At 46.4% G+C, this 24,153-nt stretch overlaps 1 long non-coding RNA gene across 2 annotated transcripts; it reads right to left on the reverse strand.

Annotated features, from left to right (window-relative positions):
• Nucleotides 1-1,110: 1,110 nt before the first annotated feature.
• Nucleotides 1,111-20,307, reverse strand: LOC133241213 (uncharacterized). Of its 2 annotated transcripts, none has more exons than XR_009734550.1 (4): nucleotides 20,092-20,307; nucleotides 17,053-17,208; nucleotides 4,795-4,944; nucleotides 1,111-1,906 (listed from the first exon to the last, which is right to left on the reverse strand). It is a non-coding gene; the product is annotated as an uncharacterized LOC133241213 (long non-coding RNA). The 2 variants fall into 2 exon arrangements; XR_009734549.1 differs by lacking the exon at nucleotides 1,111-1,906 and adding an exon at nucleotides 3,312-4,234 and having other exon boundaries at nucleotides 20,092-20,304.
• Nucleotides 20,308-24,153: the final 3,846 nt, after the last annotated feature.

The following is a 24,153-nucleotide window of genomic DNA, read 5'->3' on the forward strand; positions in this document are numbered from 1 at the left end:
GTGGTTGGATCTCCTTGCTGTCCTAGGGACTCTCAAGGGTCTTCTTCAACACCACGGTTTAAAAGCATCAATTATTCACCGCTCAGCTTTCTTTATAGTTCAACTCTCACATCCATACATGACTACTGGAAAAACCATAGCTTTGACTAGATGGACCTTTGTTGGCAAAGTAATGTCTCTGTTTTTTAATATGCTGTCTAGGTTGGTCATAACTTTTCTTCCAAGTTTTTTTCCAGGCAAGAGTCTTTTGATTTCATGGCTGCAATCACCATCTGCAGTGATTTTGGAGCTCCCCAAAATAACATCTGTCACTGTTTCCACTGTTTCCCCATGTATTTCCCATGAAGTGATGGGACCAGATGCCATGATCTTAGTTTTCTGAATGTTGAGCTTTAAGCTAACTTTTTCATTCTCCTCTTTCACTTTTATCAAGAGGCTCTTTAGTTCTTCACTTTCTGCCATAAGGGTGGTGTCATCTGCATATTTGAGGTCCTGGCAACCTTGATTCCAGCTTATGTTTCATCCAGTCCAGCATTTCTCATTATGTACTCTGCATATAAGTTAAATATGCAGGGTGACAATATACAGCTTTGATATACTCCTTTCTGGATTTGGAACCAGTCTGTTGTTCCATGTTCAGTTCTAACTGTTGCTTCTTGACCTGCATACAGATTTCTCAGGAGGCAGGTCATGTGGTCTAGTATTCCCATCTCTTGAAGAATTTTCCACAGTTTGTTGTGATCCACACAGTCAAAGGCTTTGGCATAGTCAATATAGCAGAAGTAGATGTTTTTCTAATAGGCTATACCTCCAAACAAAAAAAAAGTTTAAAATTTGAAAAAAAAAGTTAAAAAAAATTTAAAAAGAGTCTTCAATGAAGGTAAAAATATAAGCTACAAACTTGAAGAAAATATCTGAAACATATACAGCCAACAGAAAAGCAGTTTCAAAAATATATAAAGCACTCCTACAATCAAGAAAAACCTCAGCTCAGCATAAAAATGGGTAGAAACCATAAAGAAACATCTAATAGAACAAGAAATACGTATGGAACCAATCATTTCAGCCTGTAGACAGGGAGGAGCTAATGAAATATAATTAAGCAATATGTGGGGTTTGCTTCAAGTTTTAAATAAAAGTTGTTTCATATTTATTTTTAAAAAAGAAACACATGATCAACAAAGAGGCGCTCATCTCACTAATAATCAAGAAGAGATGGATGACATTTTGTCCCCATGAAATACTGATTTACATCTATTTGATCGACAAATCTAAGAAGTCTGACAATACCAAGGTGTTGGATGTGGAGAGGGTCTCATACACATAGCTGGTGGAAGCTGAAAAACCATGTAATGTTATCTTGGAAAGTTGAATGCCTGCATACCCAGCAAATTTAATCGGTATATATTCAATTTCTGTGGGGCTTCTCAGGTGATGTAATAGTGAAGAATCTGCCTGCCAATGCAGAAGACACAGGAAACACAGGTTCGATCCCCGGGTGGAGAAGATCCCCTGGAGGAGGAAATAGCAACACACTCCCGTACTCTTGCCTGGACAGTCCCATGGACAGAAGAGCCTGGTGGGCTGTGGTCCATCGGGTTGCTAGGAGTTGGACACGACTGAGCAACTTCACTTTCACTTTTCACTTTCATGCATTGGAGAAGGAAATGACAACCCACTCCAGTGTTCTTGCCTGGAGAATCCCAGGGATGGGGAAGCCTGGTGGGCTGCCATCTATGGGGTCGCACAGAGTCGGACATGACTGAGGTGACTTAGCAGCAGCAGCAGCCAGTATTCTTGCCTGAAAAATTCCATGGACAGAGAAGCCTAGTGGGCTACTGTCCAAGAGGTCGTAAAGAGTCGGACGTGCCTGAACAGCTGAGCACCCACGCACGCACACCAATTTCTGTAAGGATATACCCAAGAGAAAATTTAGCATGTGTAAAGGAGACAATATACAAACAATAATAACAATTGAATGTATTAAATTACCAAAACACTGGAAACAATCTCAAAACCCACTGAAAAAAGAGTGCATAATGAAATCATAGTGTATTTAGAAAATGCAACATTCTATGACATGAAAACAAAAGGGCCACCGAGGCACTCCTCTGCATGGATGAATCCATGTTGAATGAAAAATCCTAGTCCCAGAAGACCATATACAACCTGAGAGACTTTTTATAAAGTTCAAAAACTATGGAGAAGCAAATCTAAAACTAAGCCAAGCTAAATATGCCATTGAGGCATGCATATTGCTATTTTTTTTTTAGAAAAAGGCAAGGAAATGGTAAGCACAGTATTCAGAGTGTGAGCTAAGCCACTTCAGTTGTGCCCAACTCTGTGTGACCCTATAGACTAGTCCACCAGGTATTGTCAATGGGATTCTCCAGGCAAGAATACTGGAGTGGGTTCCTCCTCCAGGGAATCTTCAATACCTAGGGACTGAACCTTTGTCTCCTGCATTGCAGGCAGATGTCTTTACTGCTGAGCCATCAGGGAAGTCCCACAGTATTCAGGTTAGTGCTTATCTCTGGGGAGGAGTCAGGGATGTGAAAGAAGAGAACAAAAAGGGAGCTGGATGTTGTTGGTGACATTCTAAACTTGCTTTGGGGTGGGGGGCATCAGACGTATTTATTGTATTATTCAGCATGCATACATGCATAAAATAAAGTAGAATAAAAGATGGCCTTTAGTGGATCAAAGGGGATTATGTACCATGAACCAAAGATTATGATTAATCCAATTTTGTGAAACTAAGATCCAGTCAATCAATCAATAGGAAATCCTGGGTCCGTTACATGCTAATTATATGGGCCAGATTAAGTTGCTTTAATACATCTTAATATCAGTCTTCTTGACTGTGGAATAAAACCATGAGCTATTATAAAGATTAACTGAGCAATAAATGGGCACTAATATATTTTTAAAAACAGCTTTACTGAGACATAACTCACATTCCATACAATTTACCCATTTGAAGTTGACAATTTAGTGGTTTTTAGTGTATTCAGAGTTGTGTAACCATCACCACAATCAGTTTAAGAACCTTTTAATCACTCCAAAAAGAAACCCTGTACCTGTTAGCAGTCACTTCCCTTCATGACTTCTCATGTCCTGCTACCCAGCCCTGGGCAACCATGAATCCACTTTCTGTCTCTGTGGATTTGTCTGGTCAGGACATTTCATATACAGGTAAATGCAACCATATAATATGTGGTCTTTTGCAATGGGAACCGATTTTTTTCTCTCTTTCCCTAGAGCAGAAATTATTACAATAGAGCTGTGTGAATGCTTGTTGGCTGTTTGTATTCATATCAGCTGTAATCAGGACCATCTAACATAGTTTTCTTTTAAACAACTGACTACTATCTACCATCAAAACACTGCAATACATTTTCTTATTCATACAAGTCTAACAACACCCTGTGAAGCAGGCATACAGAAGCCAAGCTACTTAGTCACATGAGCAGTTACTGGTTTAAAGCAGTAATCCATACACAGCTCTATCTCTAGAATCTAGAATTTTAATCACTACCTGATTTGTTGTGTTGTTCAGTTGCTAACTGTGTTCAACTCTTTTTCGATCCCATGGACTGCAGCACACTAGGTTTCTCTGTTCTCCACTATCTCCCAGAGTTCGCTCAAACTCATGTCTATTGAGTCAATGATGTTATCTAACCATCTCATCCTCTGCCCTCAATCTTTCCCAGCATCAGAGTCTTTGCCAACAAGTCTCTCCAGATCAGGTGGCCAAAGTATTGGAGCTTCAGCTTCAGCATCAGTCCTTCCAATGAGTGTTCAGGGTTGATTTCCTTTAGGACTGACTGGTTTGATCTCCTTGCAGTCCAAGAGACTCTCAAGAGTCTTCTCCAGCACCACAATTCAAAAGCATCAATTCTTCAGCATTCAGCCTTCTTTATGGTCCAACTCTCACATCCACATGATGACTGGAAAAACCATTGCTTTGACTATGCTGTGACACATGCTTTGACATAGCTATGACATATGACATATGCTTTGACATAGCTATGACATATGACATATACTTTGACATAGCTATGATCACCTGATAATGCCTCTGTATATGATGAAATGCTATTCTTATTTTTTATAGTCAGGAAGGGTGTGTAATCAGTTTCATTTTAATACAACGACTTTTATTTTTCCTGCTGAAGCTGAGTTGCAGTTTTCACAGGGATGGAGTAGTGGTAAGGGTTTGGGTATTCTTTGCCTGAAATAAAATCAATCCAGTATTAACCACAAAGACCTACTGTACAGCACAGGGAACTCTGCTCACATGATGCAGCAGCCTGGATGGGAAGGAGTTTGAGGGAGAATGGATACATGTATAAGTATGGCTGAGCACCTTTGCTGTCCACATGAAACTATCACAACATTGTTAATTGGCATTAGTTCAGTTCAGTTCAGTCGCTCAGTCGTGTCCGACGCTGCGACCCCATGAATTGCAGCACGCCAGGCCTCCCTGTCCATCACCAACTCCCGGAGTTCACTCAAACTCATGTCCATCAAGTCGGTGATACCATCCAGCCATCTCATCCTCTGTCATCCCCTTCTCCTCCTGCCCCCAATCCCTCCCAGCATCAGAGTCTTTTCCAATGAGTCAACTCTTCGCATGAGGTGGCCAAAGTACTGGAGTTTCAGCTTTAGCATCATTCCTTCCAAAGAACACCCAGGACTGGTCTCCTTTATAATACTCCAACTTAAAGAAAAAGTTGTTTTTTTTTTAAAAGTCATCCAATAGCTAACCTATTTTTCTCTAAAAAAACTTACCTGTGGGAAGAGTGGCAATTATCACTCAGGAAAACATGTGCCAATGGATGAGTAGGAGGTTGTTGACTTAAAGGGTTGGTTGGTGAAACAGAGAGCTTGCTAAGTCCTGAATTACTGCTGTTAAGGATGTACCTTCCTGTTCTGATGTTCCTGTGAGTCAGAGAAACAGGAGCTAGTGTTTTATGGGCATTGGGACAGATTTTCTCAGAGTGTCTGGCAGCTATCACTGAGTCGGGGGGACCGATGAAACCTAATTTAACATGTATGTTTAAACTATTATGCATATTGTTACTCTATTAGGCCTTGGAGATTCCACAATTTCTTTTTAAAAATTTATTTATTTTTAATTGGAGGATAACTGCTTTACAACATTGTGTTGGTTTACACTAGTTTTACAAAGCAGGGAATGCTGTATTTACTTTGATTATACATTGATTTGAAGGAGGGGATGCTGCTTTTGGAAGTGTACTTTCCCACAGAAAGACACAAAATTCATGGCCCCTTCTTCCCTCTTTAGCCTCAAGGGAGCTTAACAGAGACTGATTAAGCAAGGAAAGCCATCAAAGCTTCAAAGCTCAGAAATCCCTGGGCTTGAGTTGAGTTTTAGGTGAAGGGTTCATGTTGGTGTCAAACCAGTTTCTGCCATCTCGTCACTGTGCATACTGACAGCCAGGGGACATGCACTCAGGTCTGAGATCCGAGGAAAGAAACACCTGGCTGCAATTACCTGCAACTATATGGTTAACTTTTTTAAAAATTAATTTTTAATGGAGTATAGTTGCTTTACAATGTTGCATTAGTTTCTGCTGTAGAGCAAAGTGAATCAGCTTCATGTATACGACTGAGTGACTTCACTTTCACTTTTCACTTTCATGCATTGGAGAAGGAAATGGTAACCCACTCCAGTGTTCTTGCCTGGAGAATCCCAGGGACGGGGAGCCTGGTGGGCTGCCGTCTATGGGGTCACGCAGAGTGGGACACGACTGAAGCGACTTAGCAGTAGCAGTATACATATATCCTTTTTTTTTTAAAGGGAGATCAAGATGGCAGAATAGAAGGATATGAGCTCATCTGCTCTTTCGAGAACACCAAAATCACAACTAGCTGTTGGACAACCATCAATAGGAGGATGTTGAAATCTACCCAAAAAAAGATACCCCACATCCAAAGGAGAAGCCACAACAAGATGGTAGGAGGGGCACAACTGAGGTCACCATAAAGCACTGAGTAGAATTTCCTGTGCTATATAGTCAGTTCTCATTAGTTATCTGTTTTATACATAATGACTGAGTGACTAGCAGACACACATACAGTACATATATATGTCAATCCCAATCTCCCAATTCATCCCACCCACTCCCCCACTTCTCTCTTTGGGATCCATATGTTTGTTCTCTACATCTGTGTCTCCATTTCTGCTTTGAAAAAAAGTTCATCTGTATATTCAGTGGATATTACTCAGCCATAAAAAGGAATGAAACTGTGCCATTTGCAGAGACGTGGATGAACCTAGAGACTGTCATACTGAGTGAAGTAAGTCAGAAAGAGAAAAACAAAAATCATATATTAACACATAGATGTGGAATCTAGAAAATGGTATAGATAAACTGAGGATTTTCATGTAGATCTGACTGACCCCAAAGCTCATTATTATTTTTTTTACTACACTACCAAGAACGAGGGGCTTCCCCAGTGCCTCAGCTGGTAAAGTGCCGGGAGCCAGCGTGAGGAACTCCGCCCGTGGCAAATGTCATGAGGAAGAAGGTTCGGCATACGCAAAGGCAGGATCGAGCCTCAGGAGTCCCCCTGGAAATTCTCGAGCATCTACCTCCAAAACCAGAGTCTGCCTACTTTACTGCTTTGTGCTCTCACCTACACTTCTGACTTTACGGGGGGCTGTCCCCCACCACCATCTCTCTCTCTAAAAAAGAGTTAACTTACAGCTCCAGTTAATAAAATTCCTGGGTGTGACAAGACTGTTTCGACCTACAAACTCCTTTGGAAGTCCTCTAGCCTGCCTGAATAGGTTCTTCCGGCCACATGTGATTGTTCAGAGCCTCCCAACTGTGAGAGGCATGAGATGTTCTAAACTGTCTAAATACAGATTTCTTTGAGCAGTTAAAAGATTGATTAGAAATTGTATTGGTGAAGGGTTTTTCACTTGTTGGGCCAATGTTTGCTGCTAAGTTTCCATATCCCTTACCTACGGTGTCCCTGGCAGTGTATTGATTAATATACTTGGTGTATAGAAATGTAAGTAGTAGCTTTAATGTTTGTAACCTTGGACCCTTGAGTTAATTCTTTTCTTATTATAGCCCACCACACCTTTGCCCTATAGGAATGCAACTTTATCTAATGCTTTTGGAGGGTGGCACCTGACTTTAGAATAATCACCTTTAGAGAAAAATAAGTTTTCTGAAGAAAGGATCTTAAAATGTTAACAGGCATCTTGGCCAGAAGATGATGTAAATCACCTAAACTTTTGCATATGATAAGTTTGAAAGCCTGGCTTCGATTAGGATCAAGGACTGCTGTCCTTGCATGACTCTACCCCTTCCCCATTATCCTCTATGCACAACTTAAGGTATAAAACTACTTTGGAAAATAAAGTGCGAGTTTTGTTCACCAAAACTTGGTCTCCCCATGTAGTTCTTTCTCTCACCTTCTGGCTGAATTTCCATCTGGGGCATGGAGGCTTGTCAAGCCTACTAATTTTGCCTGGGCTTCTAAGATCTGACCGGGGAGGCCTTAGTGTCTCCTCTCCTTCGGGAGAATGGGAGGATGCCTGCGTCCTACGTAGGTGATGCAAATTCCTTATTTTGGAATTTTATTAGCTTTCCACGTAAACCAAGTTATTCAGCCTCTTTTCTCCACTGAGTTTCCTCACTGAGCTATCCTTATTTAACCACTCTTTATATCCTTAATTAACATTTAATTAAGCAATTGTTTCCTGATCCTCGCCGCCAACGTCCCCGCTTCGAATTCCCTGGATCCACCTGGGCTGGATCTCAGCAGTAAAGAACATGCCTGCCAATGCAGGAGACTCAAGAGATAAGGGTTCAATCCCTGGGTCAGGAAGATCCCTGGGGAAGGAAATGGCAACCCATTCCAGTATTCTTGCCTGGAAAATTCCATGGACAGAGGAGTCCGGCGGGCTACAGTCCATGGGGTGGCAAAGAGCCAGACATGACTGAGCACAAATGCATGCATGCACAAAGAAGGAAAAGCGGAAAGTGATGCCTATTTGTGTGTTGTTATTAAGAAGGAAAACCATGTGCCTTGTCATGAGAAAAAATATCATTCCTAGTCAATGATTCCTGACTCTAACATGAGTCAACCATTTCCATGTTAATGTTATTATCTATGGTAATACTAATGTGGGTTACTATTATATTCTTCTAGAAATCATCTCAAGTTTGTAAAACATGATCAGACATCTGTATGGGTTCTCACTATATATAGTGTTAAGTGGAGAGAAGTCTTCTGGTGTTTGTTTTGTCATACTTAGAAGAATATTCTGTGTATAAAGGCCAGAAATCTGACCCTTAAAGACTATTTAAATACTCCATGATGCAACATGCTTATTAATTGATTACTGTATAAGAGTATGAACATTATTATGCCTCCTCTGGCAGTGATAAATCACTTCACCATACAACCACCAGGTTATATTATAATACATGAATCAGGCATTATGGCTAGATGTCAGTTTTCTAGAAAAGAGGTGACATGACATGATAGGTAGGCATCCAATATAAAATGGCAGGTGGTCTCCCTGGTATGCTAAATACCAGAGAGACTAGACATCTGCACAAGATGTTGATACAAAAATGAACAGGTGTATGTGCTAAGTTGCTTCAGTCAGTCCGATTCTTTGCGACACTTTGGGCCATAGCCCGCCAGGCTCCTCTGTCCTTGGGATTCTCCAGGCAAGAGTACTGGAGTGGGTAGCCATTCCCTTCTCCAGGGGATTTTCCCAACCCAGGGATTGAGCACACATCTCTTACATCTTCTGCATTGCAGGTGGGTTCTTTATCACTAGGCACCACCTTGGAAGCCCCCAAATGAACATATCCCTCACCATTTAGTGAAAGACAGGCAGAACTGGGGTGACAGGGCTAATGGGGAAAAGATGAAAATAGCCTTTCTAAATCTCCTCTCCTGGCTCCAAGTTAAGCTCTCAAAAATGCACATCGATGTCCCCTCATAGTTCCTTAGCTAACTAATAAATACATTTCATTTTTAAAAAACCACCTTAACCTGTATTTTCCTCCATCTAGTGCACTGTCTCTCTGATCACCTTCCCAACAAAATTCTTTGAGAGTTGTTCATATGAACTTCTTTTCCCCAGTTCTCTCTCAAACCACTGAAACAGCTCTGAGTACGATCACCAGTGACCTCTGAGCTGCCACATGTAATGTTCAATCCCGGGTTCTTGACCTCCCAGTTATACTTGACAGTGAGCCATCCTCTCCTCCAAGAAACACGTTCTCCACTTCACTTCTAGAACATAAGCGTTACCATTGCACTTGCTGATCTTTTGCAATCGCCTCTGCAACTTCCTAATTTCTTTGACCTCTAGAAACTAGAGACCCCCAAGTTTCAGTCTTTGGAGTGCTTTTGTTCTGCAGATGACTTTATCAGTCCTTCCTGTTTAAATACAATCTATGTATCAACAACCCCACATTCATATCTCCAAGTCTGACCACTCCCTGAATGCCAGACCGGCTTACCTTCTGCCCACTCTACATCTCCACTTGAATATCCAATAGGCAGTTCAAGCCTTACTTGTCCCAAACTGAATGTCTAATCTCCCCAACCCCCCTAAACCTGCTTCACTCATCATCTTTGTCTCAGGTGATGCAACTCCATTCTCCTGATTGTTCGAACCAAATACCTTAGTGCCATCCTTGACTCTTCCATGTCTCCCATATGTCTTAGGAAATCCTGTTGGCTTTACCATAAAAATGTTTCAAGACACTAAGTGCCCCCTCAGCATTTCATGGCTGCTGCCCCACTGAAGCCATGACTGTCTTTAGCTTGGATTACTGATGTTGCCTTCTTGCTGATCTGCCTGCTTCCTCCCTTGTTCCCTATAGCCTGTCCTCTATTACGGCAGCCAGAACCATCCTATGAAAGCCTGAGTCCAATTATGTCACCCCTCCATTTAAAAACATCCAACAGGACTTCCCTGGTGGTCCAGTGTTTAAGAATCCACCTGCCAGTGTAGGCGACATGGGTTCAATCCCTCATCTGGGAAGATTCCGGGACAGTTAAGCCCATGTACCACAGCTACTGAGCCCACACTCTAGAGCCTGTGCTCCCCAACAAGAGAAGCCACTGCAGTAAGAAGCCTATGCACCACAATGAAGAGTAGCCCCTGCTCGCCACAACTTCTAGAAAAAGCCCATGCGCAGCAACCAAGACCCAAAACACCCAAATAAATAATTAAATTTTAAAAATCTTCTCAATCAACAACTTCTCAATTAAAGTCGAGTCCTTACAGGGGTCAAGAAGACCCTATGTGACCTGTCCCCCATCACCCTTCTCAGCTTCTTGTCTCCTACTACCTCATCCACTCACTCATCTCCAGTTCCACCAGCCTCCTTGCCTCTCATAAACATGTCATACTCACATCTGCCTCAGAGACTTTGCACTTACTGTTTCTTCTGCCTGCAGTGCTCAATATTCACCTGGCTCATTCCCTGACTTTATTAAGGTCCCTGCTTACGTGCTGCTGCCTCAGGGAGCCTTCCTGACCCCACTCCTTTGTTCCTTGTCCTCTTAACTGACTTTATTTTTCTTCCTTGCATGTATCACCAGCTGATATTTTCTGTTATCTGTGTGGTCTGTCTGCCCTGGTTTCCCTTCGGTCTCTACGAAGGCTGGAATTTTGAATATTGTATCCCAAATGCTAGAAGAGTCACTGGTGCCTAGTAAGTGCTTAATACATATTTACTGAATAAACGCTTTACTTCCTGGAGAGAGTGAATCTTAAAGACCAGGTAAAAATTAACCAGGCAGGTGAGAATGGAAGAGGATTCTAAGCAAAGAAGGTAGCAACTTGAGGCCACAGTGGTCTCAGAATGTGGCAGAGTAATTATAAGCAGTTCTAAATAAGTCTGTAGGAGCCTCCCCATTAATACTCATGTCTTTTCCATCTAAGGAGTACCTTAACAGTTTTCAAAATTGTTTTCTTTTTCACATACACATAGGAGTTAACTTTTAAATTGATTAAAAACTTCTAAATGATCTTATTTAATCAGTATAGATTTTAGTAAGAAAACATGATGAAACAATAAGAAAATATTTTATCAGAGTTAATTTGGCAACAATTTTTCTTCTTTAGTTTTACAAAAAATAATATGCCTCATGATGGCATTTTAGGTTTAATAAGGAAGGTACTAATTGAGAAATCATATTAATATTTACAGTCAGGGAACACGGGTTTGGCTTTAACCTGGTCATAAAATAGATACTGAGGACCTAATTATACTGTAATAAACCAAATGGGATATTCTATGTAGAGAGAACCGGACATTATAAAAGTATTGCTTTTGATAGTGAAAGTCATCTCTTACATTTGATGTACTTTGAAGCTTTTAAAATAAAATATAACTTGGCTTTTAAACTCAGTAAAGAGATTTCTGTCTCACTGGGAAAAAGAAAAAAATACTCATATCCTTCCAAGGGTTCCTGTAAAGCAAGCCTGCTTCATCCCAGGGTTATCAGGCCAGTGCTCAACTTCTTAAGAGTTCCTTGGACTGCAAGGAGATCAAACCAGTCAATCCTAAGGGAAATCAATCCTGAATATTCATTGGAAAGACTGATGCTGAAACTGAAGCTCCAATACTTTGGCTACCTGATGCAAAGAGTAGACTCATTAGAAAAAACCCTGATGCTGGGAAAGACTGAAATTAGGAGAAAGGGATGACAGAGGACAAGATGGTTGGATGGAATCACTGACTCAATGGACGTGAGTTTGAGCAAGCTCTGGGAGATGGTGAAGGACAGGGAAGCCTGGTGTGCTGCAGTCCATGGGGTTGCAAAGAGTCAGACACGACTGAGAGACTGTACAACAACAACAGCAACTTCTTCTAGGGAGAATCTTGAAGTCTGAGTTGGCTAATTGCTCCCTGGCTCAAGACGTCCCACCTGAGGACCAGAAGCTGGGGGTGGTGGTGGAGTGGGGGTGGGTGGGGGCTGATGGAAAGCTAGGAGGTGAAAGTAGAGGAGAAGGAAGGAGCTCTCAGTTTAATCCTATGAGTTCATTACCCTGGAAAGATGCGTCCAAGTGAGCCATGTCTGGCAAGTAACGGGCCTTGCCCGAGTGACTCAACAGCATCAGCTCAGCAACCACACTGAGTCAGCTGGAAGGAAACAGAGCTCCCCAACCAAGGCCTGATGAGTGAAGCTGAAAAGAGCTCACTGAAAGGCACTGCAAAGCCATTCACAGTCCCAGAACCAAATGCAGAACTAATCCAAAAAGAGGGCATCTTGATCCCTGTTCACAATGCATGTGGGCAAGACAACCAGCACGTGCCAGGAGGCCAAGGTTCCAGCACACTGGGACACAAAGCCCTGCTGAGTGTGTGGTCCATTAGTAGAGGTCCACTGCCTCCCAAAGGGCCTGGGATTTGGATCCTCAGCCTCCGTGCTCATCCCGAAGCACTTTCCCAGGGAGAATTTTTTGCCCCATTTGGCGGATGTGGCTCAGAGAAGCCAAGTCTTGCCTGCAGTCAACCAGCAAGTCAGTTTCCTGAGGTGGGAACCGAGGCCCAGACCTACCAGTCTCGAGTGGTTTCTTGACGGTGTCCTCCCAGAGACTCAGAGGACAGCAGAGGCAAGGGGGTCAGCCCTCCTGCATGGGAACCACGGCGGACAATGGGGACGGGCAGGCGGGTGTGGAGCACTGCAGACCCACCATCACAACAGGGAGAACAACTCAGACCACATCCTCCTGGGGGCGGGGAGGGGATGTTGGTGACATTTTCTTTGTAAATGAACGACATCAGTCCTGAGGTTCGCAGCTGTACAGTCTAAAATGTTGGAGTTGCATGGGGCACTGGGAGACATCAATCCAATTTCTTTTGTTTCCTGGTTGAGGAAATGGAGATGCGGAAAGACTAACTCGCTGTTCAAGGTCACACAGCTGGCTCAGGCCAGAGTGAGGACAGGAGCCCATGTATCTTAAGCGTTGACCCCGTTCTTTTTCCAAACACCACTCTTACAATAATGACCTGTCCTCTGATGACACCATGAAACAAGGTCAACAACAGCCAGTTTCTCTCCTCTGCTTTCCTAACATTAGAATGAAAGTGGAGGACCCTGGAGTGAAGGCGTGGTGTGCTCAGCTCAGACCTGCAATCTAACACTCAAAACCCCCTGAATCTTCCACTCATTTGGTCTTGGAGCCAAGATTAACATAGCCATGGAAAGAAAGGCTGGGAGACTGCAAAGAGGTTCTTGGAGAGCCCGCCCCTGGGAGATGGTGAACTGGGTCTCACCGACATGGTCAGGCTCACTCCAGGGCACAGCTCTACGGCAGATGTGTCTGGAACAGTGTTCTCAGGCTTCCTGCCTGGGCCCTCCATGGCACACAGTGATGAGCATGGCTCTGGGCAGAGGTGGCTGCTGCCAGCGGGAAGCTCTCCCATCACTCACCCACCAGGTGTTCTTCCCAGCAACCACTGCAGCTTGGCAGGAAAACCACAGTGGGGCTGCAGGGCCGGGCAGAGAGGTGCAGCTCCCTCCGCTGTGCCGTCCAGGTGTCAACAGATGGGTTATGGATCTGCCTCTCCCTTAACAAACAAACAGGACTTTTACAGGCTGAGTAATCCCACATGGGGTAAGCCAGACTGTCACTCAGCCAGCTTTCCCAGCCAGGGACTAGCCTCCCTAGGCCCTGTTCCTATAAGGAGAGGTGTTTCCAGAAGGCTGGCCATCCCAGGACAGTAGCAAGGCTGAATGTCCTTCCCACCCATGGAGTCACAGGGAGCCAGGTAGTCCTGGGAGCCACCATGTCCTTTAAATGTCCCCCCAGGCAAGTATCCCTGCCAGTTCCCACAGTCTGCAAGCTCGAGGTTCTATGCAGGTGTGACCCTTCCTCCCATCCAGCCCCGAGAGAGCAGAGAGTGAAAATGCAGATGAGATGGCTAAAGGAAGGAAAACTCTCCCTTGTTGAGAGTGGCCTCAGAACCAAATCTCTCCATCCTTCTCCTGACGGCTTTCAAACCTTGGGGAAATGGGCCAGGAGACAGGCTCTTGGACTATTTTCCTCTTCTGATTCCTGTCCAATATCTGGCCTCTGAGTAAGAGGGGCAGTCTGGCCTGGTCTGGAGGGGCCCCAAGAGCAGGACGAAGATCAGGTAAGGAGCCAAGTCCTGTAGCCCAATGGTCACCGGTGCTGCATATAAGCATGAGAGACCACGGAGTGCTAGACCAGGAATCCGATGTCTGGATGTCACTTACTTTCCTGAACCTCGGTTTCTCCATCTGCAAAATGGGGACAGTAATACCTCTCCCTGCCCTCCTTCAAAGGAGGTAAAAGAGGTGGCCCTGGGGTTTTCACTTGTCCTCCCTACTTCCTGTACACGTTCTACCAGCACCATGCCAGGGACTGTTCCAAGGCGCAACAGATGAGGCAAAATCCCTAACATCAAGGGTCGGGGGCCGGGGGAGAAGCAGACTAACTCCCTGGTCCAGCCCCTGATGGTGGTGGCCTGATTCAGGTGGGGGATACACTTCAGGACAACACACTCTGTGTCAGCCCCGATTAATAAAAACCAGTAACCACGGGAGAACTTTCTGGCTCTTTCTAGCCCAAACACCAGCTGAGCAGCTGGGGAAACCAGCAGTCCAACTCTCTCCAAGTGGTCACCTACCTCTTCCCACCTGCACACGAGGCTGGTTCTCAGCGCAGGGTCACGCTGAGGTGAGCCGTCAATCCGGGCCTGGAGCTGCTCACCTCTGACTTAGTCACAGTCTCCAGGTTTGTTATCTCCCAAGCAATGAATTGGCACTTTTCACCGAGGGATGACTACTGGGCCCTTTAGAGCTTCATTAAGCTCCATGACTTAATGACTCTCCTGTTTAATGGAAGCCAAAGCTGTTTAAGTGGCCACAGCTGCCAGGAACTGGGGTAAAAGAGTGAAACTTCGAGAGCAGCCGCACTAATCTGCCCGGCACCCCTCCCCAGCCCTGATCGTGGCCTGTTTTGACAGCTCCCAGAGCCAGTCCCACTGGGAGCGGCGGGGGCAGCTCCTTTCCCTCACGCTCTCTCCTCCAGCACATCGCCTGCCGCAGGGGAGAGGAAGAACAATCAAGCATTGTCTTGTTCTGGCCCAGTGTGTCAGGGCCTCCTGGAATAAATATTATTTGCCTGGGAGGGAAACTGGCTGAGAGACAGCTCAGGGTCAGGGCTGCGGAGGACGAGAGGGAAGGCGGTGATGTTTGGGTTTGGTTTTATTGTGAGTTTAATCTCTTTCTCCCTGAGTTCTGCACATTTCCCCTGCCTCCCCATCCCGAACGGGCCATTAAGCAGGAAGCCAGTGCTGGGCGGGGGGCTCTGCCAGGTAGAAACAAAAGGAATGTTCTGCAGCGTGTACCCTGGGTTGCTCTCAGCCCAGCTCTGGGTGAGTAAAGGGCGTACACTCCGGGGACTCATGCGGGCTGCAGGCACAGTGGCCCACCTGGCATGGCATGGCAGCCCCTCACACGCAGATGCGCTTTACCCTTCTGCCCTTTACTCCTCAGCAAGTACTGTCTGGGCCCAGCCCCCTCTGTGAGTCTGGGGAAACTGGACCCCAGATACCCCAGGCAGTCAGCACTTACTGAATTCCTACTGTGTACCGTTCACCAGGTGTACTTCCTGTCACCTAGAAAGCTTCATGACTCTCCCGAATGAAGAGCTAAAGACCAACTATTGAATAGGAGACTTGTAGGGGCTGCCCGGAAAGGCCAGGCACCCCCCACTCCTCCTTCTCCCGGCTGTCTCAGGAGAAGGAGTGAGTGGGAAACAAAGGGCCAAGCTGCCTGTGACAGCCACAGGCACTGGGGCATCGAAGGGGCGCCTCTGCTGTGCTGTCCCAAGTCCCCCTTTCCACTAGGAAAATGAATCTTCCCTTTATCCTTAAAATCCACGCTGGGAGCAAGACACATACCCAACAGCCGAAACAAGAGCTATCGATGATTACATGCTTACTCCATGTCGGGCACTGTGGAGAAGGCAATGGCAACCCACTCCAGTACTCTTGCCTGGAAAGTCCCATGGACGGAGGAGCCTGGTGGGCTGCAGTCCATGGGGTCGCTAAAAGTCCCGGACACTTTCACTTTACTTTCACTTTTCACTTTCATGCATCGGAGAAGGAAATGGCAACCCACTCCAGTGTTCTTGCCTAGAGAATCCCAGGGACGGGGGAGCCTGGTGGGCTGCCGTCTATGGGGTCACACAGAGTCGGACACGACTGAAGCGACTTAGCAGCAGCAGCAGCAGCAGTGCTAAGTGCATTACGTATATCATTTCATTTGACAGAAGCATACACGTTCAGTCCACTTCCATAGATGGGAAATGAAGCTTGGAGAGGTCACGGAACTGGTCCAAGCTTACACAGCTACTAAGAAGGCTTCAAACTCACCTTTATCTGCTTCCAAAGTCTTGACCACTCAGAGGTACTTCCCAGAAGTGGTGATGGGTTTGGAAGCCACCCCACACACCCCTGTGCCACTTCTTGTCAGCAAGGACACACTTTTGCCAAGGAGGATGTGTGCTAGGATGCTGGCTCTTCGGGCTACCCTGACACCTTCACTCACTGGGGATCCTTTGTTCCCAGAGGCAGAGTTCCTCCCTGTGGACTTTACTTAATTATTTTTGTGTACAAAATAGTTCATTGCTCTGCTCAGTGCCATGTACAATTACAGAGTTAATACCTGCTTTGTAAGAGTGATAATGATCTCACCACCCAGCCAGTGAAATAAACATTGCCCCCCACCCCTCTTCTTGAGAAACAAAGAGCCAGAGAAGGCCAAGCCATCCAAGCACTTGACATGGGGCACGGAGAACATGGGCGTGAGTCCGCAGACCTGGCATCAGGTCCTGGATCAGCCACACACTAGCCAGGTGTCTGCGGCAAGCCAGCTGACCTCATGAGGCCGTGTTTCTTCAAATGTGGGGGCAGGTCACAGTGCAGACACAATAACCTGATGTGTAACTGTGAAGATCTGGTGAGAAAGTGCCCACAAAGCTCTAAACAGTCTTACCTGGTAGAGTAGGTGTTCAACGTCGGTTTCCTCACTTAGTGCATCTTTTTTCTTTCAATGGAGCTCTCATCATCTAAGAATCTTGATTTACTTCTGCCTTGGGGACATTCCCACCACTGCATGCTGCTGGCAGTCTCAGTGCCTCGGTTTCTGCATCTGTAAAATGGGAAGGAACAAATGACTTAACACACAAAGTCCTTAGAATGGTACCCAGCACATAGTAGTTGTTAAATAATTATAGACATTTTTATAAACATTGTTGTGATTAGTGACTATTATTATTCTTCCTCAGAGTTTTGCAGGGAATAAACAAGATGATGGATGTGAAAACATGTTATCAACTACAAGAATAAGAGTAAGCACTCGGTGGCTCAGACAGTAAAGCATCTGCCTACAACGCGGGAGACCCAGGTTTGATCCCTGGGTCAAGAAGATCCTCTGGAGAAGGAACTGGCAACCACTCCAGTACTCTTGCCTGGAAAATCCCATGGATGGCGGAGCGTAGCAGGCTACAGTCCATGGGGTCACAAAGAGTTGGACACGACTGAGAGACTTCACTCTCTTCACTCACTCACTCGTACACACAGAGAGGGTAACAGGAAAAGACCTGGCCCCAGACATGCACTTGAACAATCTCAAACCGCCCTCCCCTTGACACAAAACACAGAGTTCCTCCTTCAAAGAAACAATCATTCACCTTCTGGTTTTTGTTAGTTTGTTCTAATTTGAAAGTGAAAGTCGCTCAGTCGTATCGACTCTTTTCGACCCCATGGACTATACAGTTCATGGAATTCTCCAGGCCAGAATGCTGGAGTGAGGTAGCCTTTCTCTTCTGAAGGGGATCTTCCCAATCCAGGAATCAAACTGGGGTCTTCTGGATTGCAGGTGGATTCTTTATCAACTGAGTTATCAGGGAAGCCCTCTGTTTCAATTTAGACCAGATCTTTCATGTTGTGTATTTCATGTTGTGTTTGTATTTCATTGACGTATCCACGATCACTGCATAACAAGGGCATTGTTAAAGAAGCATCTGGTCTAAGCAGTCCTTGGATATCCTGATGTGAACAGAGAATACAATTAAGCTGTCTCTCCCTCTCAGGTAATCCAGGTGCAATCTTTCCTGATGGGTTGGAAGAACCAGGCGGGCAAGCCACTCAATGAGGGGGAGTTGCAGATAGCTGATTAATGGCTGGAAGCCCAGTAACACCACCCCTCAAAGGCTTGAAACAGAAGCTCCTGGACCCATCTTTGACCAGGTTTACAGTGAATCTGGTCAATCAGCCAAACAAGAGACACAGGGTGTGGGCTTCCCTGATGCCACAGTGGCAAAGAATCCGTCTGCAATGCAGGAGTCAGGGGTTTGATCCCTGGGTTGGAAAGATCCCCTGGAGGAGGACATGGCAACCCACTCCAGTATTCTTGCCTGGAGAATCACATGGACAGAGGAGACTGCTGGGCTACAGGTCCAATGGGTCACAAAGAGTAGGACACAACTTAAGTGACTTAGCATGCATGCAGGAGACACTGGGTGAGACTTTTTGCCCAGCACCTTGATGGAAACCACGGGGAATGTAAAGCAAGTGCCTAGGCCACAGTCCCTGCCCTTAGGGAGACCACCCAACTGATGGAATAAGACAGATGAAAATGAAAGGATGAGAGAGTCAGAAAATGCAATGATATAATAAAGGCTAGATTTTATGGCCCAGACTGTAAACACTGGCGCATGGAGTAAAGGGAGATGGGTGAGAGCTAGAGGGAGTGGAAAGGCTCACACAGGAAGGGGTTTCTTAGCTGGGTGTGAGTCTGGGTGAGCTTCGGGAGTTGGTGATGGAAAGGGAGGCCTGGCGTGCTGCGATTCATGGGGTCGCAAAGAGTTGGACACGACTGAACGACTGAACTGAACTGAACTGACAGGTGTGTAGGAGTTGCACTGGTGAGAGGGAGAGTGGCAGTGCAAGTTGGGGAAACTGTGAGAGAGGTCTAGGAGGAAGAAGGACTTTCTACAGGGCAGAGGTGAACCGGGCATGTCTGGAGCAAGAGTGCATCCTAACTGCCAAAATTAGCATTCCTTTAAAGAACCAGGAAGATGAACTCTTATCAGTAATAAAACTAGTTGAAGGCGGTCTAGTTTGTTCTAGTTTGTCTCCCATATTAGTGAACTTCAGCAAGTCACTTAACCACCCAAGTGTGACTCTCTTGCCCTGTGAAATGGGGATGATGATACATGTCTAACTGTTCCTATAAAAGGTGCTGATTCCAGGGGCAAGTGCTAATAGGCAGGCAATGAGGGCATTTCTCCCCCAAGCTCCCTGGTAGGTGACTCCAACTCAGGGTCACCGAGTTCTCTTCTCCCTGCAAGGAGGGAGAACCAGGCTCTGTGTGAGTTACCTGCTGTTGACTCTGATCCACAGGGGCTGCAGGAGGAGCCTGTCGAGGGCCCATTCCCCCAGAAAGCAGGACTGCCCCTGCCACGTAGAGACAGGATGGGATACCCTCCAACTTGACGGCTTCTGAACCAAGCCAGGGGTCCCAGCCGGGGAGAGGGGGTCCCTCCTCCTGCCCCTCTCCTCAAGAGGATGGGGGGGGGGCGGGGGGGGTGGGTAGGAGTGGCCTGAGAACTCACAAGTGCCAACTGGCCCGAGGGAACGAAGGTGGCCAGGTACGGAGTCAGATCAGAGAGGAGCCCCAGGAAGAAACCAGCGTGTTCGTGAGCAGACGCCGCGGAGACTGATCCGGTGGGAAATTAACCACCGACTCTGACGCCCCGGAAGGAAGCAGCAGCTAATGGACCAGCCCCGAGGGCCAGGCCCGCACCTCCTGACAGTGTCCTCGGCCTGGTTTCAGGGCCGGGAGTCCAAGTTTCTGCCACGGACCCAGGGCCGAAGCTGTTCCCAAAGCGCTTGATAACCGTTTTCCCCGCGCGTCTCGCACAAACCCGCGCCTCGGGCGCGCCTGTCCTCTTCTCCCACCTGGGCGCCCAGAGGGAATCCTGAAAAGGGAGCGGGAGCGGGACCCTGGGACCCTGGGGGCGCTGCCCACCTGTCTGCAGCGCGGAGCCCAGCTGTGAGAGCGGAAGGGAACGGCCAGTCAGGACTCACGTTCCCCGGGCTCCGCTCCGCGCCGGCCTCCTTCTGGCCGCGCCCGCACGTTGCAGGGGACCCGCAGAGCGGCCTCGCGATAAGCGGCCCCTGGGCGCACGCGCGCGTCTACTGCCCGCACCTGCGTGCTGCGCCTTGGCTTAGGAAGGGACTGCCCCGCAGGGTGGGTGCGTACGCGGGTGTGTGTGTGCGTATGTCCGTGCGTGTGCGTAGACCTGTGCGCATGTGATCACAAGAGAGGGCTGCGAGGCAGGGAGCAGGGCGTGTGCGTTGTAAACAGGGACAGTAAGGAGGTGCCCTAATAGGGACTTCTCAGCAGCCCAAGACTACCTGAAGCCACTGATAGAAACTTCTAGGATGTAGGCTGTTTGAGGGGGGCTTGGTGTTTGATTGTTCACTGCCGTATCCCCAATGCCCGTTACGATACCTAAAACTTAGGAGGCTTTTAATAAATAGTTGCTGAGCTAATGCCTGGATGTCAGGGGTGGAGGGAGGGCATTCTAGAACCAGAGAGAGTGAGAACAAAGCCACATTTCACCCGCTTGGCGATTCTTCCTGGCACCAGCCCTGGCACTCCCTCAAGGCCAGCCCTTCTCCACATCCAGGTGATGCCAAGTTTTCTTTCCCACTCCCATTCTTGCATGTTCTCCCCTTGACCTCTCTGTTTTATGGGTCTCCTGCCTATTACCCTCCGCTGCCAGAGAGGGACAGAGGGGAACGCAGAGGACCCGAGCTCTGCCAGTGGAGCAGTGGCCCGGTGGCCTCCCCATTCTGAAAGCAAAGAGTGGGAGAAAAAAATGCTGGAACATGCAATGGGTGCTCCAGAAATGTTAGTTCCTTTCCCTGAAGAGTAGGCAACATTCTGGGCGTGCCCTTTGTGTGGCTGGGGATTGGTTCTGGTTTGATAATCACCGCCAGAACACCCCTCCTTTTTTTTCCTAAAATGCCTTGAGGGGGATTTAATGGTAGCTGAAAACTAAGGCAAGCTTCATTTCTAAAACATTCAGAAGTTAATATGCTATGAGTCATGTATTCTGCAGAGGCCTCCTTACACTCAGGAGAAAGGTTTTCCAAGTAATTAAACAATCCTGTTGGACCAACCTGAAGTGCCCCAGCTCCTGCTTCCCCACTGTGGACTTTCCTCTGCCCACACCAGCTGCCTCCACAGCTATCCTGGTTGAGATTAGTAAATTCTTCCTTCAGCTGTGGGAGACACTGTGTGAAAACCAAATCCTACAATAACATTTTTCATCACTAAAGGAAGGATCAGGTTTCACCCTCCTCAATCTGATTTAAGGACCTAACAGAAATAACAACCTTCATGGGGTAATTAGGAAATTATCCTCTTACAAACTGGTAGATGTCTCCTTTCTTTTCCGTGGGATGAGATGGGAAGGGTATTATTTTTCTTTTTCCATGGTGAAGTGCCTGCGATTAACCATGCCACCCGGGTAATTGTTCCCTTGTGTGTAAGCTGATAGCCTGCCATTCCGGGGTGTACCTGCCAACGCACTCCAGAATAACATATTACAGCCTCCATGCCCTTCCTGATGAAAGGAAAACTTCAGTCATGTTTAGTTAAAGGAGCTCTTTCAACCTGGCCAGTCAATACCCTAGTATGCTATGCCAAGTTGCTTCAGTTGTGTCTGACTCTTTGATACCCTATGGATTGTAGCTACCAGGTTCTTCTCTCCATGGGATTCTTCAGGCAAGAATACTGGAGTGGGTTGCCATGCCCTCCTTTAGGAGATCTTCCTGACCCAGGGATTGAACTGACATCTCCTGCGTCTCCTGCATTGGGAGGTGGATTCTGGAAGCCCCAATACCTTAGAGGTGGAGAATTACACCAAGGGTAAGCAAAGGTTCCCTCCAACTAGCTAGACACTCATTTGTTAAAAGAGTGTGGGTGCATGCAGTGTGAGCCTTATCAATACTGCCTATTTCTAGGCTTGTGGAGAACAGTGCTGATATTTCAGAGAACCCAGAACCCAGCAAAGATTTTTATTTGACAGGAGGGAGAAATTCCTAGCTGAAGATTCCTAACTCCGGATCTGTTTTAATTTATAGATCTTCTAAGATGTTATCAGAAACAAGACCAGAACTCAAAGATAAAAATGGAATTAACATTGGCCTCCTTTTCCCACTCCATTCTACTCTAATTATCTCACTCCTTTGTCTTGCGATCTCTCTCTCTCTCCTTCACATGCACACACATGTACACACATACATGCACACACCCACACACACAGAGCAACCATACAACAGGTTTGACAGATCTCTTGGATTCCTTAAGGGACTTAGGGAGTTTTTGATAGCTAAAAGAAGTACTGAAAGATACACATGTGTCTGTGTGTATGTACATAAACATATTTTTCACCTTGTTGAAAAATATGTCTTGTTGTTCGGTTGCTCAGTCGTGTCTGACTCTGTGGTCCCATGAACTGAAGCACTCCAAGCTTCCATGTCTTTCACCATCTCCAGGAGCTTGCTCAAACTCATGTCCATTGAGTCAGTGATGCCATTCAACCATCTTGTTCTCCGTCATCCCCTTCTTCTCCTGCCTTCTGTCTTTCCCAGCATTAGGGTCTTTTTCAATGAGTTGGCTCTTCACGCCAGGTGGCCTAAGTATCAGCAACTGCTTTCAGTTCAGTTCAGTTCAGTCGCTCAGTTGTGTCTGACTCTTTGCGACCCCATGAATCGCAGCACGCCAGGCCTCCCTGTCCATCACCGACTACTGGAGTTCACTCAGACTCACGTCCATCGAGTCGATGATGCCATCCAGCCATCTCATCCTCTGTCGTCCCCTTCTCCTCCTGCCCCCAATCCCTCCCAGCATCAGAGTCTTTTCCAATGAGTCAACTCTTCACATGAGGTGGCCAAAGTACTGAAGTTTCAGCTTTGGCATCATTCCTTTCAAAGAACACTCAGGGCTGATCTCCTTTAGAATGGACTAGTTGGAACTGCCTAGCACTTGATGTATTCCAAGAGCTCACACACATTCTTTAATTAATGCAGCTGGCAGACAAAAGGCTGCCAGGCAGCATCCACACCCCCAGTCCCACCAAGGATGAAACTGAGACTAGGACACAGGGAGGTGAGGCGACTTGGGTAGCGTCATGCTATCAGGATAAGACGCAGCTGAACCCATCTTCCCTCCCAGGTCATCTGCCATACCTGAGAACTTATTAGAGATGCCAGTTCTCAGGCCCCACCCCAGAACAGGGGACGGGTCCAGCAATCTGTGCTAACTAGCCTTCCAGGTAATGCTGGTGTGCACTCAAGTTTGAGAACCACTGCATTAGAGCCTACAAGAGAATACCCAGACAGCCCTTCAGGATTAACTGACCCCCCTCATCAGTTCCTTATAGTCTTAACTGCATCCACCTGACACTCACTGTTCCCTAAACATTTCTTTTTCATGTTTTTGATACCATGCTCCTGTTACTTTGATAATTCTGTTCTTCTTTACCTGGCAAACTCCTGCTAATCATTTAAAACCCAGTTCAAAGACCTCCCCATCTTAAGATTTCACCCATCTTCTCCAACAGTCCACTTACCTACCTCCACTGTCCCCCAACAGCCCCGGGACATACCTCCACAGCATCATCATGCCCTGGACTTCAGTTTCTCAGCATCACCTTCCTAGTGGATGGCTTAAATTTTATTGCCTCTTGGTACTCTCAGTAGTTAGCCCTGTGCCAGGAATACAGTAGGTGCTTAATAAATATGTATTGAATTAATGAATAAGTGAATGCATGAGCTGAAGCATCATTACAAGTGTGTTGAGTAATGGAGACAGGCAACTGGCCTGGGCACACAGCTGGCTGCTCCAGAGCCTGGCGTGACCCCCAGGCATCCTGACACCCAGCCCAAAATAGTAATTGTCTAATTTCTTTCACCTTGACTCCAGTCTTTAGGTAATGTAATTGTTAAACAAGAGAGTCATTTTTGGCTACTTTGTGACAGATAATTATGACAAGCACACTGAACAGGTAAAATTCTC

The sequence above is a fragment of the Bos javanicus genome, chromosome 29 (assembly GCF_032452875.1).
Source record: "Bos javanicus breed banteng chromosome 29, ARS-OSU_banteng_1.0, whole genome shotgun sequence".
In the NCBI taxonomy this organism is placed as follows: Eukaryota; Metazoa; Chordata; class Mammalia; order Artiodactyla; family Bovidae; genus Bos; species Bos javanicus.